General features: G+C 36.9%; 1 protein-coding gene across 1 annotated transcript in view; it reads left to right on the forward strand.

Annotated features, from left to right (window-relative positions):
* Positions 1-16765: 16765 nt before the first annotated feature.
* LOC139115320 (RYamide receptor-like) overlaps positions 16766-18208 on the forward strand; it is a 90931-nt gene continuing 89488 nt past the window's right edge. Inside the window, exon 1 of the mRNA XM_070677344.1 lies at positions 16766-16919. The gene's annotated coding sequence lies outside the window, so the exon portion shown is untranslated. The remainder of the gene's footprint in view (positions 16920-18208) is intronic.

Genomic DNA, 18208 nt, shown 5'->3' on the forward strand with positions numbered 1-18208 from the left:
GTGTTTCTGCAAGCTGATTCTCACGTTTGCTTTGAGCTGCTGCAAGCAATTATCATTCAAGCTTATTCAGTAATCCTAAGCCACTTTCTGTCATGACACGACAGGCGATTTTAAGTGCCCGGGAAAAATGAACGGTTCGGAATCAGATGCGGTACAAATGTCTGCGTTCATTTAATGCCATTATATTTTACCGCCTAAATGTTGCCATGGCGTCACACTTTTAATATGTTTCTGCAGGGTAGAAAGACGAGAGGTGACGCGCCGTTTACAAATTTCTCTCTGCTTCTAACGTGGCCCCCAATTATCATACAAGCTAACATTCATTCGACGTCTTAGGAATTCAAATCGGCTGTACATAATTCGAACTCGCTAACGGCTTTCTTTCCTAGTAAACACTGTACAGGAATCGACTACTTAATGCGTTGGACAGCCTTACAGTTAGTCTCTCCATGTGTATTTAAATCAGTAAGATATATAGGGAGTAGAATATGTATTTTAAATAGCAGACTAGTTTAACTGATCAACTACATACGGGTTTTTTGTCGTCAGAGACAACGGGAACACTGGTAACTATCAATCAATAGTTACTTTTTTATTTATTTTCTATTTTTGTCATGGTTGTAAAATACAAATTCTTGATCTACTCTCAGAAAACATCGAAAGCCAAAGACTGAAGTTGCCAACGCAGCTTGTATACTGTAGAATATTTAATGCTGCTGTCATCAAATACCAATCAATCTAGGTAAAATTTTATTTGAGATCAACAAACTTCAATGATGCTGTCATCAAATACAAATCAATCTGGGCAAAATTTTATTTGAGATCAACAACAGTGTATATCAATAATAAAAATGTGTAGTTGATTTTATGGCCAATTTAATGATATTGACTTTTCACTTGCACGTGCGCCCGATATAATAAGACATGCTAATTTGACATAATTTTAACTAATATGGCTCCGAAATGTTAAGACATCGAGGAAATGCGTAATAAAATATGACGTATAAATTACCGAAAGGTGCAGAAAGAATTAAATTAAAGAGGAAACTTAGCGTAAGGTATAGTTACCTTTTATATTTCAATTAAATATAAATGATCATGATAGACACAAAAAATCTTGTGTAAAAATGCTTGCTAGACCAATGCTTATAGAATGCGCCTCGAAAAAAGATATTTTGGTTCTCTATTTTTTTCAAAATGTTTCTGATCTACCATTTTGGGAGCTCATTTTGGTGTATAAGAAAACATTTTGCCGTTGTAGTTTTTCGAAAATCGAAAGTTGTATTTTTCCCATAGAGTTAACACAGGCATGGCGGCCATTTTGAATTTCGGTAAATGTTTGGTAATTTGTTTCGCTAGTACTAAATTTTGCATGGTAACCTTTAACGTTTGTTCTTGATTTGGTAAGAGAATCATTGAAGATTTTATATAGGTAAGTTTGAGCAAAACTTCAAGTATTGGCTTTCGAGGCGCAAGTTACCTTAAGATACGTTAAAAAGACGGAGAAGAGCACAAAATAGAAGTTTACACTTTTCTCTGAACAACACAATCAAATTACGTGTCATTTACTCTCCCTATTGTTAAACGGTTATGGTGTACATATTGCACAAATATTTTAATATATTTATTTAAGGTAAAAAAAGTATAGGTTTGTCTCTCGTTCTATATTTCTTGCAAAAAAAGCTGCAGCGACGCGGCTGTTTCATTTTATTTTCCTTTTCTAAGGCTGACAAGATCCGACCTTCGACTTTTTGAAGACAGGTATTTTTTCTTGAATAGTACTGACTCAGGAGAGAGAGGGTCTGCATATGCCCGTATCGCGAGTCGGTAACTGTGCCGTGCAATGCGATAACGGGATACGCACAATCCGTACACTGTCCGTACACATACAGCACATATGTGTAAACCCATAGAAAGTTCAAGTCACCGTGCGTAGAGCACTGTACAGTCATATTTTACACACCAGCATCATCGAGCGATCTTTGACATAAACGGCTGGCGCGGCCAGTCTAGGTCGACGCACGCGATGATGAGACACTAAAGAACTTCTCTTTTTCGCTTTATCATGATATGACTAAGGAGGAATACATAATGATACCGGTTTTGAACTCGATGATATTGACCCTACTGAAATGATTGAAAAAAATTATTTGAAGTGAGTTGCTTCTTATGAAGTTAATGTGCTTACAGTTTGAATACACGAGACAGATCATCAATCGAATACGTTTACAGCTGTCTCATAGACACAAATGGTACAGTACTGCTGTAGGTATTTAATGTCCCTGTGCTCTAATAATAAGTTATATGTGTGTACACTCACTCACTGCATATGAGAAAGTACCTTTACTCTATCACGAAAATTGACAGAAATTACTATTATGTTGGATTAATGAAAGCAAGTGTTCACTAGTATCGAACCAGATGTGAATTAGGAATACTGGCCTTGCATCCATTACAACATTGATGTAAGAGCTACACGTAGAGTTTGCCACATTTGAATCTTAATGATATTAAGAACATGAAGCCACGGTTTTGCAGAGGGGATCGTGATTAAGCCTGGAGGATAGTATCCATTACCTGTCGGCAAGAAATATGCACGCACTAATGGATGCTTTTTCTGAACCAAAAAGAATAAGTCAATGTCCGAAAACAATTAGAATCCAGGCTCAGATCATCAGTACACACAATTCTCGGTCGAATTTAAAATGGTTTCCTCAACTTTATCTACAGTGGACGGTTTATAAGCTAAATTCAGTATAGCATTACCCAACTGATGAGGTATTTTAGAGTCTAATTAATGCAGCATATCACCCTTAAGACGACCTAGTATATTGCAAATATTTTTTTTTTTATGAGGAGCAGATCCATCTTCATTTTTGACTGACAGTGCCTTCAGATATTCATGTCGCTCATGATGACAGCATGGTTTTTGTTACTCAAATTTCATTACTGCTATTGGTCGTCATATTCTAAAGACAGCGACATTCCAATCAAAATGGGGCCGAGCGGTTTTGACAGTGATGTCTTTACTAGGTGACAAGGTACTGTTCACTGTGAGTTTAATCCGGTCGAGAATTTACAAAATTACTGCTTATTTGTACCAGCTATTGTTGTTTATGACTTATAAGGTTCACAATTTAATAACATGTTTTTATAGACAGCAAAATAAGACTGTCAACAAATAACATGAAATCTGTGATACTACGTTACTGTTTGAGTTTCATCTTTGGCTGATAGATATAGAAACAAAGATACATATATACATGAATTAATAGATAAATACGTACATAGACATATACATAGATACAAAGATGTAAAAATAGATACACAGATAAATACGTAGGTACACAGATATATACATAGATACAACCGTATTTGGATACATAGATATATACATACATATATAGATACATGCATAAATGCATACATAGATACAGACATTCATAGCTACATAGATACGTACATGCATGCATACATAGATATATACAGAGATACATATATACATACACACGGATGTATGTATGTATGTGTGTGTATGTATGTATGGATGGATGGATGGATGATGTATTATCTATCTTTCTATCTATCTATCTATCTATCTATCTATCTATCTATCTATCTATCTATCTATCTATCTATCTATCTATCTATCTATCTATCTATCTATCTATCTATCTATCTATCTATCTATCTATCTATCTATCTATCTATCTATCTATCTATCTATCAATCTATCTATCTATCTATCTATCTATCTATCTATCTATCTATCTATCTATCTATCTATCTATCTATCTATCTATCTATCTATCTATCTATCGATTGTACATACATACATACATACATACATACATACATACATACATACATACATACATACATACATACATACATACATACATACATACATACATACATACATACATACATACATACATACATACATACATACATACATACATACATACATACATACATACATACATACATACATACATATTGTGTTTAGACGGCTCAAATTGTAAGGCGAAAATTAAAGACAAATAATAAAATTAGAGTCAATACAGACAAAGAGGACTTTCTCATTCCATTTGTTAAATATATCATGACCTTTCTCATTATTTAACAGACACTCCGGCAGTGAAAGTATTTGCAATCGTTTTATGCGTTATATTGCACCGAAGTGCTTACAAAGTGGCCCTTCGCAAGGCGAACATGCATTGTACTTAGTAAAAACCTATCGGTCACAATAACGTTTTCGTTGAGCAAGCCTTAAAAAGATATTTAGGTTCATCATTCTCTCAGTTCTGGAATTGCTCAGTATACAAACAAATTAAAATTAATATGATTCCTCAAGACATTCATATATATTTAATTTGCTAAGGTTAGCAAATGCAATCGATCTGAATGTATTATTTTTAAATGAATTTGCTTTTGCTACCTGCCTTAATTTTTTTTCTCATACATCGTAAAAACCTGAATTATTCATCCTGAAATTTCATTTATGACATTCAATAATTAATTGAAAGCAAATTAGCTGGTCAGTTTTCTCAAATTAAATGGTCTCTTTAGAGATCATTAACAACTTTCAAGGATGTCATTCTATTCTTTTGCGAATGAATTTCGTCATCATGAGTCCTTGAAAGTGAAAATTGGATCAAATTATTCTGTAGGAGTTTCTCATCTTGTCATAAGTTGATTTGTGATTAATTCAGGTAATGATGAAAGTTTGTAAAACCGCTACTTACTGAATAAAGACGATCTCTAAATGATGGTTTTGTCACATGGCATATGCGCGTGTCGTTGCTACGCAACACGTTTTATTGTGGGGATAAGATAGTTAACCGTTGCCTTAACTTAAACTAATTGTAAATGACGAACATTAGGAAACAAACTCAAGGTGGAAAATAACCTAAGGCTTGCAATTGTTGATTAATGTTGGTATAATTGTTAGTGCTGGAAACAGGAATAAATATTGATTTATCATAAACCAGGTCAAGAGCGAATGATGACCCGCTCTGTGCTTTGCTGGCATGTCATTTGACATTTTTCGACGTAAACAGAAAATAGCTAAAGAATTATCATCACAGTCCATCAAAGTTAAATACCTCCCACTGGAGGCTTAAATAGCAAAGCGTCACTTCATGAATGTAAGCAATTATGAATTATTGTACGGAAGCAATCCAAGGCCGAAATAATTTGGAACCATCAGTAACTGTGTGCATAGGTAGGTAGGTAGGTAGGTAGGTAGGTAGGTGGGTGGGTGGGTGAGTGGGTGGGAGGGAGGGGGAGGGAGGGAAGTAGGAAGTAGGTAGTTAGGTAGGTAATTTACACGCATGCATGTGAATGCAATGTACATTACATGTATGCATACATACATGCAATTTACATTCATGTATGCATACATGTAGTATCTATGTATAGTATGAGACCGCAAGATAAATTTACAATAGAATGCAATGTGAGAACCTACCTGTATTATAAATTTGCCAGAGTACTATTAGACCTGGTCGTTGACCGGAACAGATTTAAACGTTTCATAACTTAAGCCTGTAACTTGATTAGTCATCTTTGGCACCAAAAAAAAACGTTATTTTTGACAGACTTCTGGCTAGTAATTAAAAGAAACAGTCAAATAAGTAAATTAATTGAATCGCATACTTTTCAAGAGATTTTATTGGTTTCCTTGTCAACCTATATTTCATTATTTCCTCGTTTGTTGCTGGATTGTCAAAATTTCAATATACATATCGGCTCACATCCTGTGGGTAATTATTTGCGGCAGTTTTTTTCCTCGATCGTACTAAAGTCACGTTACTGATGTTGCTATTTTATGTTGTACACATTGGGATAATTATTTTCTGATTAAGATGTAGTCAAGGCCTCGTTAAATAAATGTCATCTTTTAGACAGCATTACGATAGCCTAACACGCCATGATAGGCACTGAGAATAAAGTAAAAGATGATGTTTTTTTGCATCGGCCTTGTTCTGATGAATTACATGATGTCGTGAACATCCTTACAAGCTAACGTGTGCAGACTTTGAAAATTGGCATGTGGACTGGTGTCGTTGATGCGGAGATTTAGCCGAGCGTCCTTGATTGCTGGCCTTTCTGCTAAGTGTGTAAGTAACATCAGCCGTTAGTAAGTTCGAATTCGATCAAAAATTACAGATTTGCAATAGCATTGCATAATTTCAAAGTGAAGCAATCATGAAGCAAACTTTCACGAAACTGACAGAATACGCTATACATAATCTGGTTGACATAGGTTAGGCAATATCATGCGTCAGCGAGGTAGAATTCAAAAAAAGAGTACCATTTAATTGAATATATTTCCTCCTCACTATACTAATATAGTTAGACATTTATTGAGTGAAAAATGATAAATTCAAAATGGTGTCATTGATATAAGTTCGCGGAGATAAAACGTGTTTTTGTGCTGCTTTACGCCCTAAAAGGTTTGACATCAAGAGTAATAAGCCTTTAGATTCGATTATTGTGCCGGAAACGGCTCTCAAACTGAAATAGAACGCTCAATGTCTGTGGTTACGTGCAGGCAATAAAACGAAGTTTGATGTGTTCAAGCTTATAGGGACTAGAGTTGTGTTACCTTGATTGTATATTTCGTATACAAATGATCATGAAGTTTACGATCTCGGTTTAAGTGAAGGTGACGCACATTTTACAGAGCAACCAGTGGACGATATATCTATAAGCAAATGCCTTGGTCGTAAGATGTGTCTGTGTTTTAGAAATTGTTCTATTGTTCGGGTTTGCAATGATTAAGTATGACTGTGTTTTAGAAATTGTTCTATTGTTCGGGTTTGCAATGATTAAGTATAAACCGATTGGTACACTCAAAATGACAAATTGAATGCATGGGAATAAGTTTCCTTCTTTGTGATGATGTCACTGTTTTTTAATGGTGAGGAGGTGATCTTTCTTGTTATTCAAACTTCTCGAGCGCCATAAGTCACATCAACTTGTCTATTTTTAAGACCAAAATCTTGAGTTCTTTCCGTAACATTACAAATATTCCGATGTACACTCAGCTTTATGTTCAGTATTCTACAGTAGTACTATAAATATTTTTTCTCTCTTTTTTGTTATTGCCCGGCAATAAGGGAATAAAAGTAATGACAAAGGCCTTTAATCTCCAATTTATGCAAGCTACCACAGGAAAACCTTTTGTACATACAGTCAGTTGCACTCTTCCTTGAAGTGCCTATGTATGACATGTTTCATCTAAATTCAATCAAGTTCTTGAGACAGCAACCATTTGACAATGGACCACAGATAAAAGAACATATTCCAATAAAACTGACCATTGACACGGCAGGTAATCACACGGCCACACTAAAACGACACTTACAATTAGGTTCAAAGTTAATAAACTTAAGGTACTTCGTTAGGGTCTCAAACGCCAGGTCCGAACAATTGCCTAGGGATGTAAGTTACCCCGCCCACTACTGACAAAGCTGGCTTCTCAAACACTCAAAATGAAGCTGTAGGCTAAATGGGTTAAGTCCAGATTCATGATAACATGGAGTGTTATAAATCACTTCGAGAGCTATGTGAGCGGTCTACGTACCCCAATATGCTACCAGTAAACACAACCATATAAAGTGATTAGTTCAAATATTTTATTAGAGAACGTAAATCAACGCTACAGCTTCAGTCGTGGTACAAGTTGAAGCTTGCTAAGACCCATATACGGGATGTTTCATTCTTGGTACTTGTTATGACGTATTCCTCGCAGAGCACAAAATATACAGAGAACAAAATGAAATTTAGATAAAATGTAATTTAAACGGAAAGGATGAAGCTCCTGACAGGTAAAAAGGGGCTTGACAGACGACCAAGAGTTACCTTCACAAGAATGAAATTCAATTTTTCACTTTTGCATAACATACAGATATTTCCATGTTTAAAACGGTGCAAAATAAATATATGTAAATGTAAACAATTGCCACATTTCGATTGTCTCTTTAAACTGTTAAGAAAAGTACCTATAAAGGGAAAAAGTCGTCGGAACTGCGCCTGTGCGAGTTTCTTGTTTACAAACAATGTATTTCGTGCACGATATCTAGATGCACCTCATCATCATAGCTGCAACATAAAAATTATACGGTGTAGATTATGACAGACATGTGTTAACTTTCGTCAATCACCATCGTACCTATGATACAGTGTTTACATCGGTCGTATGGGTCCTTTGAGGGCAGTTCCGTCGATTGTAAGCTTATTCTTTTAATGTTGAGGGTATTGTGCCTTGAATTAGAGCCACCCCCGTCCTACGATTGAAAGTTAGAAAGTGAAACATTTGAATGCGATCACACTTTCATATTAGCGGCATCAAACGGTGATGTTGTGACTGCAATACTGGCGTGCTATCTATATGATAAATTAGACTTTCGTTAAGGTACTATGCTCACAATTGACATCTATTTGAGAAGCTTTAGACTGTTCTCTTTCATAATGAAAATAAAATTCGATGATCACAATGTAAATTTTGGATTGTGGAAGAAAATTATGGAAAATTTAGCGATATTTGAATTTCAAAATGGCTCACGTTAACAGTACGCAAAAAATTAATTTTCGACTTTACAAATTAAATACTGCGGTAAAAGCTTTATTTACCACGTGCTCATAGAGTTCACACGAATCATCAACAGATTCTTCAATTTGCGCCTCCGAAAAATGTCAAGATTGCGCCATTTAAATAATATGCTAAATAATTGACAAACAACATTGAAAATCAATATCTTTGCATGATCATGTGATAGTCGGTCATAGAGTGTAGGAAGAATCGGCGGATGGATTGAAACATACAAAGGCTCGACTATGCCGTCCCTCAGACCTGCGCATTTGGGTTTAGCAACTGTATTTGGAATTATTACCTCCTGTTGCCATGGAAGCGTTTTAAACCTTAAGTATTCTGAATAACATCATTGAATCTCCGCAAATATGATTTTTACTATACGAGATTTAATACAATGCCTTTTTATTAGCCAACACGGAAGATAATGTCGACTTATCTATGTCACAATCTACCTATAATATTAGTATTTGTGAGATAGCATGCTCTTTTATCCTCTTTGTGGTTACGCTTTCACACTATCTAGTAGATTTTGGTGATATTATTTTCGCTTGAGGATTATACATATGACGTCACAGTGTCTAAACTCCTTCGAGTGCGAAATTCATGAATGGGCGACCTTCTTAGGTGAAAGAACCAATGTATGTCTGCCTATAACGCCAACGCATATACGCAACTAACACAGAACAGATAAAGATTACTTCTTATACGGTGGCGTGACGGCGTTCGAGATCAACTACAGGCTTACAGTGCATACACAAATCAGTAAAACTTGTAATAAAGGTTCAACATGGGGGCGTAATGGAAATGAAAATATTTTGTTTCAATTATCGGCAAAGTAACTCCCTGGCCACCTGTGCACAAAATGATCGAAACTCACAGGAGACGAAGGTAATCGTTTGTAAGAGCAATAAACATTATAATTGTGACGGTTTACAAAAATAGTTTTTTATGACTTCTTAGTAGGAGGCAAGATTAAAGTCTCTTGCCCCGTGTTCGCACAAATAAGTCGTTTAAAATGTGATCTTGGCTTTGTCTCCATGATACAATACTAGTGACAGCTCTGCTGTAACTGATTTAAGACTATACGGCTTAAAACACCGCTGAAATCGAAGAAATACCATGGGATTCATTCACCTTCGAGTGGCAGATTAATTTTCAACGTTCCTGTTGGTTTAGAGCGAATTCTTATCAACTCCGCCCACACGCAACATCCGCCCTAATTCAGCGGGACTAAAGGATATAGGAAAGCTATTGCAAAGACGTGACAGGATGACTGTCCCGATCCCGAGTCTCAGAACAATTTGTGAACAATTTACGATTCAGAGAATCTTTCAGGCCGCGTTTATCTCGTCAACGGGACGCCGACGGGGTCGTTTTACAGCAATACTTAATCCGCTACTGCCGGAGACTTGAATACTAGGATACTAGGAGTGTTGTTAGAATTCCCTTCGTGATCTTTTGCCTATTAATCTGATCTTTCCCTGCATTAGAGAGATTGACACCGTCAGGGTTATATGTTTATAAATGGAGTTTTCTAGTGTAATAGGCTTGCAAATCTTGCAGGACATCAGCGAGACAGGAGCTGAGAACACATGGGGATTACTCTGTATACCTCATAGTCAATGTCAATTGTAATCGTGGCCAGAAAAAAAAACCGACAAAGAAGATATATGTTCTAAGCTGATAGCTGGCCTCCCGTAAACATGGATTTCTCGTTGTTATTTGATATCTGTCGAGAGACCTCAAGCCAGGCACTGGTTTGACAGCCTTATACTTGACCATTTAGCGACGTTAGAAAATAGTTAAATTCACGAAATTTTAAATGGCTTTGATGATTGAAATTTGGGCCTACTTACTAACCGTTCGACCCGTCTGCCTGCCTGCCGAGTAGATACCTTCATATAAGGACAAATAGATATACACAGATAGAAACGCGTGTAAAGTTTGATCCAGCATCTCTATTAATATATAATGACCCAACACTGTGAATGGAATACTCTCCATGTTGATACTACTGCATGTCTTTGGATGAGTTGCACATTTTTCTACATCAGTTCGTTTTGTAATTTTTTAGAAATCTCTGCAGCCTTTCGCGCTGACACCCTTCGTCAGGCAGACTGAAATACCTTCATTCGCTTGATAATGGACGAGGTAGACGCAAGAATAATTCGTGATCTCGCGCACAAAACTACCTACGCCACCATTTCGCAGATAATATCCTACAAAAAGAATATGAAAATCAAGGCATTCATCAAAGAATCTCATCGAAGTTCATCATGGGAAATTTAGACAGGGGTTAATAACAGTGAATGGTCAAGATTTTATCTTGTTGTTCCGCTGAACTGTTCATAACAAAGCTTCATCAATTTGAAAGAGGGTATGATCGAAGATCTCCCCACTTTTAATGAAAAACATCTCTCTTTATATAATCATTTACAGCAGCTGTCTCTCGACATGCACGAAAAGCACTGGATTTGGATGCCTTGCCATTATTTTCTTCTGTGACTCACGAGGTGGCAATTTTTAACATTTCAAAGCCATGTGGACGTTCGATTATTTTAAGGTTCAGTGATTGCCATGCTCGATACCGGAAAGCATTCCGAAGGCGTACAGTCAGCGTACCATTAAAATCGGTTGCTCTGTTGGAAGCAGGTTATTGTCCGTGCGAGTAATGATATTCAGTGTGGCCTAAGAAATTGTTAAGCAGGTGTAAAAAAGTACTAGGTGTACGAATAAACATGAATTACATGATAAGAAAGCTCGAAAATTAAAAGGAATCGGACAGGAAAAGATACAAAATGAGAAAAGATACAAAATGAGAAAAGATACAAAATGAGAAGAAAATTCCGAAAGACAGACAGACGGACGGACGGATAGACAGAAAACATGGTAAAAATGAAACAGATCGGAACAAATAGCTAGCAGCTGACGAGGAAAATCACCACAATGGAAGGCAAATCTTCGAACTATTTGCAATGCTTATTCGTAGACAGTTTCTTATGATATCTATATCACAACGATATCATTCTTGCTGTATATCGTTTTACCGACAGAAGGAGAGTGGAAAATTGCTTTCTTTCATCTACATTCTTGATAAGTCCAAATGGAATTACTAGACAGAATGCGATATTTATCGATCGAATTTAAAATCGAAAGACGAACGTGACGAGGATGCAAAGCATCAAAGAATTCTGCGTTACATTAAAAGAGTTATTTTTATCGTGATAAAAAATAAATAAAACGCCGAAAGCTTGTATCGCGTGAAGTATTAAACATTGCTTTTCTCGCATGCGGTGAAAGGATTCACCCGCCTGCCTTGTACATGTACACCTGCAAGTTTAACAAATATTACAGTTAAAACTGAGTGTGGTCGTTTGCACTGCAGTACTGACTGAAATGTTCGAACATTACAGAAGTAAAAAATTCAGGTCATTTTCGCAATGCTCCTTTGTAACAAATGGGAAGCTCGATCGCAACGGCAACAATTATAATGGATCAATCTTGCCGCACTGCAGAACAGGAGGTTATAGCGAGGCTAAACGGTCAGGCTGTTTTTGAAATTGACCGTGCTATACAGTGATTTACTGATAATTCCAGTTTCTTATTATGAGGTCAAATACATTGCTCTGGATAAGAGTAATTAAAGGCATGGGTCAGGGGTCAGATTGTCTTGCCAGGAAATTTACTGACCAGATTACAATTTCAATGGAAAACAAAAAACTATGTATTATAAGTGTTGTTTATGCAATCATTTTGTCTAGATATCATTCAGGTAGCTCGCATGTTTGTTTGTTTCCGTGCATGTTTCCTTACAACAGCAAGTATTACCTACTAGAAGCCGTTAGTAACTTTGACAAACACACTTTGTCAAAGTGCTCAAAGAGCTTCTGATCGATCGAGGGTTTTCAAATTGAATTCCAGCAAGAAACTTCAGTGCTGACACGAATAATTTACGCTTAACCTTTTTTGCAATCCGAGCGACAAGAAATAAGACATTTTCAGAGGACAGGGGTACTTTCAAGAGTACATTTATATCCGTTGGTAATGAACGCCCTGTATACATGTACTCTCATTGGTCAGTCATCGTCGTTTACTTCACCAAATGCTAACTCATTACATAACATTTTTTTATTTAAGTATATTCAGGTTATATCGAGGAAAAAATATATCTGACTTTGCTAAGGCTGTTCCCGTTGCTAAGAAACGTACAAGCATGCCAGAGAGCCTGCTAATGATATGCAGAGTTCAATGGAATTTATACGAAATTTGTTCGGTAAAATAAAAAAAGGGAAAGAAAAAAATCACTCGATCAGTGTATCATTTCAAATCAGTAATCCCTTAGCTTCCACCTCGCATAAAAATCATTTCCACGCATGTATTTTTTGTAGCAGATTCAGACGTGGGTATGGTTTTCCTTTGCCTTGACCGTGTCAAGATCACTTTAGCAACACTGTCGCGCTCAATGATACCGCTAAGATCATTATACGTCATTGGGATGTGAAATTGACGAATATAAATCTCCACGGAAATAACTGATTGTTTTGAAAATGCATTGCGTGCCATTTGAACTTATTAACTACATGTAAGCATATCACCATATATCCACTTTGTCATATTTTTTCATGTTAAAGGTATACTGTCACCTGTTCCAATTTTGCCACAGTTACCATGAAAAGAGAAAATCTAACAGATCACAGATTTTAAGCGGGTGGCCGCTTTTTAAAAACAGCGCCCTCACATGGGCATTTTGAATACCAAGGAACGCCCCTTTGACCATGTATGGGCATATTTAGATTACAGGTGACTGTATATCTTTAAAAGAGATTTGCCCGGCAATGAGTATAATGATTATCTTCGAAAATGGCAAAATGTCCGATAGGAGGCAAATATCCAGTTTGTTACAAAATTTCATGTCAAAGGTCATTACTAAGACGTGCCGGAACTACAAAGGCAGAGCAGTACATTATACACATATTGACTGGCCATGAGGGCAACAGCATACGTCTGTACCCCGAGGGACTGTGAGTCACCCCCAAAAACAGACTGTTTCCCGAGGCCGTAGGCCGAGGGAAACAGTCTGTTTTTGGGGGTGACTCACAGGCCCGAGGGGTTAAAGACGTATGCTGTTGCCCTCATGGCCAGTCAATATGTGTTTTGTAACACACCTCATCCGTAGTCATACATAAGAACGTACCATACACAAAAGTTGTCGTATGGAAGCTATATGATGTAATATGTTGGAGTGGTTCAGCAAGAAAAAGTTTTTGCCGACAGGGTCGCAATACTTCTGCAAAACGTTCAATGCACCTTTGATTATCGTCTTCGTTCGTTTCGAGTCCTTGTTTGAAACCAGAGCATTCAGTTCTTCTTCAGAAAGTAGGATAAACCGAGAAATTTCTCGACTATCGTTTCGCTCGTCCGCAGACGGCATCTTTATTTACATTCCAGTTCGCGCATGCGCCAATGTTTTTTGACGTCAGCGGGCATCATTTTTCGGAACTGATGCCTGGCAGGCAACAGTTCCGACAAATGATGCCTGATGACGTCGTTTACGTGGATCAGCACAAAAAGAACGCATCCCACGTGACTGTCAATTGGCGAATTAGAACACAGACTGCGGATGAGGTGTGTTACAATCATAATTGATTCATGTACAAAGCATCCAATAAATTCTCGATCGGCTTCGAACCCCACAACGTCAACACCGGTGACTTTGCAGTCAACAACGCTAGGCTAAATCTCCACCCTAAAACAGTTCATCGATTCTGCCAGTTTTTGTCGGTCGGTTGCAAGAAGTCTGAAACTTATATTACAGAAATGATCTTTTCGTACTTTAAATTATTTATTAAGTTATTTAAACACACATAATACAGTACACACACATACATATATATATATATATATATATATATATATATATATATATATATATATATATATATATATATATATATATATATATATATATATATATATATATATATATATATATATATATATATATATGAAAGCATAATTATAAAACAGTCAGATGAGTATGACACCTAATAACCTGATAATCGTTTTTCCACATTAAAGTTGAGATACCAACACTTACATGTACTCATAGATAAGTTGTAAATGCGCAGTTATTCTGAAAGACAGATAGAAAAGTAAAACTGGTATTAATTTGGATGTATAACTTCGGACCGGTGTTTTATGATTTTTATTTACTTGTGTGTTTAGTCAAATGCGAGGTATAACCTGAAGTGTAGAACGGATCATTCAAAAATACACCCCTTCATATCTTCATGATTTTGGAGGTTGAATATCTTGGAGAGATACTGTCATTCAAAGGGACAATTCACCATAAAATTAAACCTGAGTTCTGACATTTTGTTCTGAATGCTTCTAAAAGATAAAACTCGGGATTCATTTCGCCTATTCGTGCAGGTTTTTTTTTTTCTAATACTGACACAGGTAAGTCAAATACCTAGATAATACGTATCAAATATGAATGCATCTCTTAAGGGTTGAGTCCCAGAAAGAGATAACATGACAAGCCTATTCAAGGCATTTCACGACTTTCAAAGAAAGGATCTTACGCTCTCAAAGGAAATGTAGGAGCGAGAGAAAGTTGAAAAAGAAACCCAGCGTGTTCATCTTCGTGAGATGACGGTCTACTCCCATTCGAATTGTTATCATGTAATTGGGCTTGTACTTCTTTAGAGAAATGTGAACCCCTGGCTATGTTTGGAACAATAAACATATCCATGTTTTCCTTTCCTATTTCAGCTGGAATTACAGTCCATCGCTCTTTTTTATCCGACGCATTTCTGGAATGATATCAGAGAAGTACATTTATGACATGCGTCGATCGCGCCCACACGGTTCTTGTCTGATTTCACTCGGCGGAGTTCAAGAGAGGCGCCCTGCATCGGGCAGCCATCAGTATTTTATAGGAGCAATTAATTCTCCATTTCCCTCGTTTGGCGCGTTTCGAAAGATTAGTGTATGTTTTTCTCCTGCAAGCCCACGGCATGTACGGCAATATTTCAATGACTCGTAAAGGCACAGTGCTTGCGGCCAAGCATATGCTTACGCATCATGGGGAAAAAACAAGTTTTAATTGTTTTTGCCTCCGGTGGGAGAACAAAATGAACGAAGTTGCATCAATGATGACAAACAAGCTAAACTGTCGATAGCAAGAGGTAGTTGTAAGTAATAGACGACCAGTCCTGTGGACTGGTGAAATGCATGGTAGTGTGATAAAATGAATAGGTAGAGTTATTGGAGGGGTAAAGATACGAGACGATACATAAAGGCAGTTGTTTTCGAAGCTTGAAGGTTATTAGAGAATCGTAGAGTTAGACAGGAAGACAGACACACAGACATTACACAAACGATCTACGGAAAGTGAGAGACATAATTTGCTATACGTTGGTTACTCGATAGCTGCATGAAAACAAAATTAATGAAATAAAAACGTGCATGACAACATCTCAACAATGACAACCATTTATCACTAGCAACGACAGATGCGCTTTCTAAGTAAAAAACACATTGATTGAATCTGGAATGGGCGAATTCATAATGATGTAGGGTTAACAAGAAACAACGGTATTGGGAAGGGGCATGAATCGGTTATTTTTTTCAAAGGACGTCGACGAGAAGAAACTAGGCCTGATCAGAGTTGTATAGAAATTGTATAGAATTTGTATGAGAAATGCCCTTTACATTCGAAAAAACTAGTCTGAGTGCTTGTCGCCACTGATGGCAGGCTGAACTCATGAGAACATTGGAAAGCGTGCTTAATATAAATTAAGGTAGAATATCTGGACTGTCTGCCGACACATTATAGCAAATTTCATTTGAAGCTGAAGATGTAAATACTGGTAAATTTTTCCGTTGAGTATTCTAATATACTGGCGACAGTAAAGTAAGCGGACACATTCGACCTTTTTTAATGTACTTGAAAAATCTCACTGTTCATATGAGTTTTTAAGAAAAACTGTTTTAATCTGATTCAGAATTTCAAATTTGTAATTTGCCATGAAAAGAAATCTAAATTCAGTTTCCTTAACGAGGAAAACATCAAAAGCAGCTCACATGCACTTACCTCTTGAAAATGGAATGTGCCATTCGGTAGCACTACTTCCAAGGTAAGTCCCCGTTCAGTTTATTATGACACGGTTTGATCTTGTCACGAGACGTGTGCAAAATCAGCTTTGCTCGATTGCGGAGAGCGAATCATCAAGGGGTTACGACTTATCAAGTAGCGGCTCGACGTTCCGCATCGAAAATTAAAAATCACGTACGGTTACTCAAGTCTTAGGTAAGATATCTTTCATCTGAACTCTGTCTCTGTCCGGTTGTTGATGACCGCTGATAAGCTCTTGAGAAAGGCATGTGATTTTCACTGTCCCATGTCAATAACACGGCAAATACTACAACATAGAAACAGTCGCCTAAGCTTTAACTTTGTATATGGACACGGCGCAGTTCATAGCAAACATCTAAAATTGCTTGAAAAGCATGACGTACCTTGTCACATTCAATTAGTGGTAAATTGTACAGTGAATGCTCCGTATTATTTCTTCTTGCCGGTCCCCAACAAAATAGCGAATATCGGTCTAATGATTGAAAAGAAGCGTCCCACCTTTCACTACCTGCTCTCCATGCCCCTTATTGAACTATCCTAACTCTAGCTACGTCTTCTTCAGCCATCTTGACACTTATGTGGAAGAAACAGTTAATTGATCGGGGAGAGAAAGCGTTATTGTTTGTTAGTCTATTTTTAACATACAAGTAATGCCGGGGCTCGAACCCAGCACCTTCAGCATTTGACACATTACCTATAACCTGTACGCCACGAGAAATTCATCAGCGTATTTTCCTTCTTTTGTTGAATTAATAGTAGTTGCAGCCATTGCTTTATTGTTTGTCTTGATTTTTTTTTGCATTTTCGCATTTGTTGTGCACATAATTTTTTTTCATATCATTTGGTGTATTTGCACAGTTACTAAAATACTGTAGCTTCTTTAGAATGGTTTATTTATTGCAACGTTTGTGTTTGATATTTATCGTTGAATGTTGTTATTTGCTGTCTATTTTACAATATAAAAGATACGTATTCAATTTCTGACATAATACACTTTATATAAAAGATGTTCATCACTTAGCATGTATGAAATGCAATATTTCATTCCTATTGTGGATGAAAACGTGAAAACAATTTGTTAAGTATGCTACGACAATTACATTCTAAAAGTTTACAAAATGACGAAGTGAATTCAGTACAGAGGCGGCCTGGGAAAAAGTCGGCTGATTATGTCACGATGTACGGTCCATACTGTCACTTTCAGGGGCTTCGCTTACTTCGGTTTTCTACCAATTGACGACAGAAGAAGCAGACAAAATCCGCTGCCAATATCATGATGTAGCGTCCATATTGTCACTATAGTATGAACACATTTCTTCATCAGCGGCAGTGGCCTCCTGAACTGTAGACTTTGTCGTGACATTAGTTTTGACATCGTCCCAAAATTTGGCACAATATGCTGTTTAATGTGCAGTGTTGGATCGATGAAGGGGGCTCTGATAGGATATACAACATAAATATGT

This window comes from Ptychodera flava, chromosome 17 (genome assembly GCF_041260155.1).
Source record: "Ptychodera flava strain L36383 chromosome 17, AS_Pfla_20210202, whole genome shotgun sequence".
Taxonomy (NCBI): domain Eukaryota; kingdom Metazoa; phylum Hemichordata; class Enteropneusta; family Ptychoderidae; genus Ptychodera; species Ptychodera flava.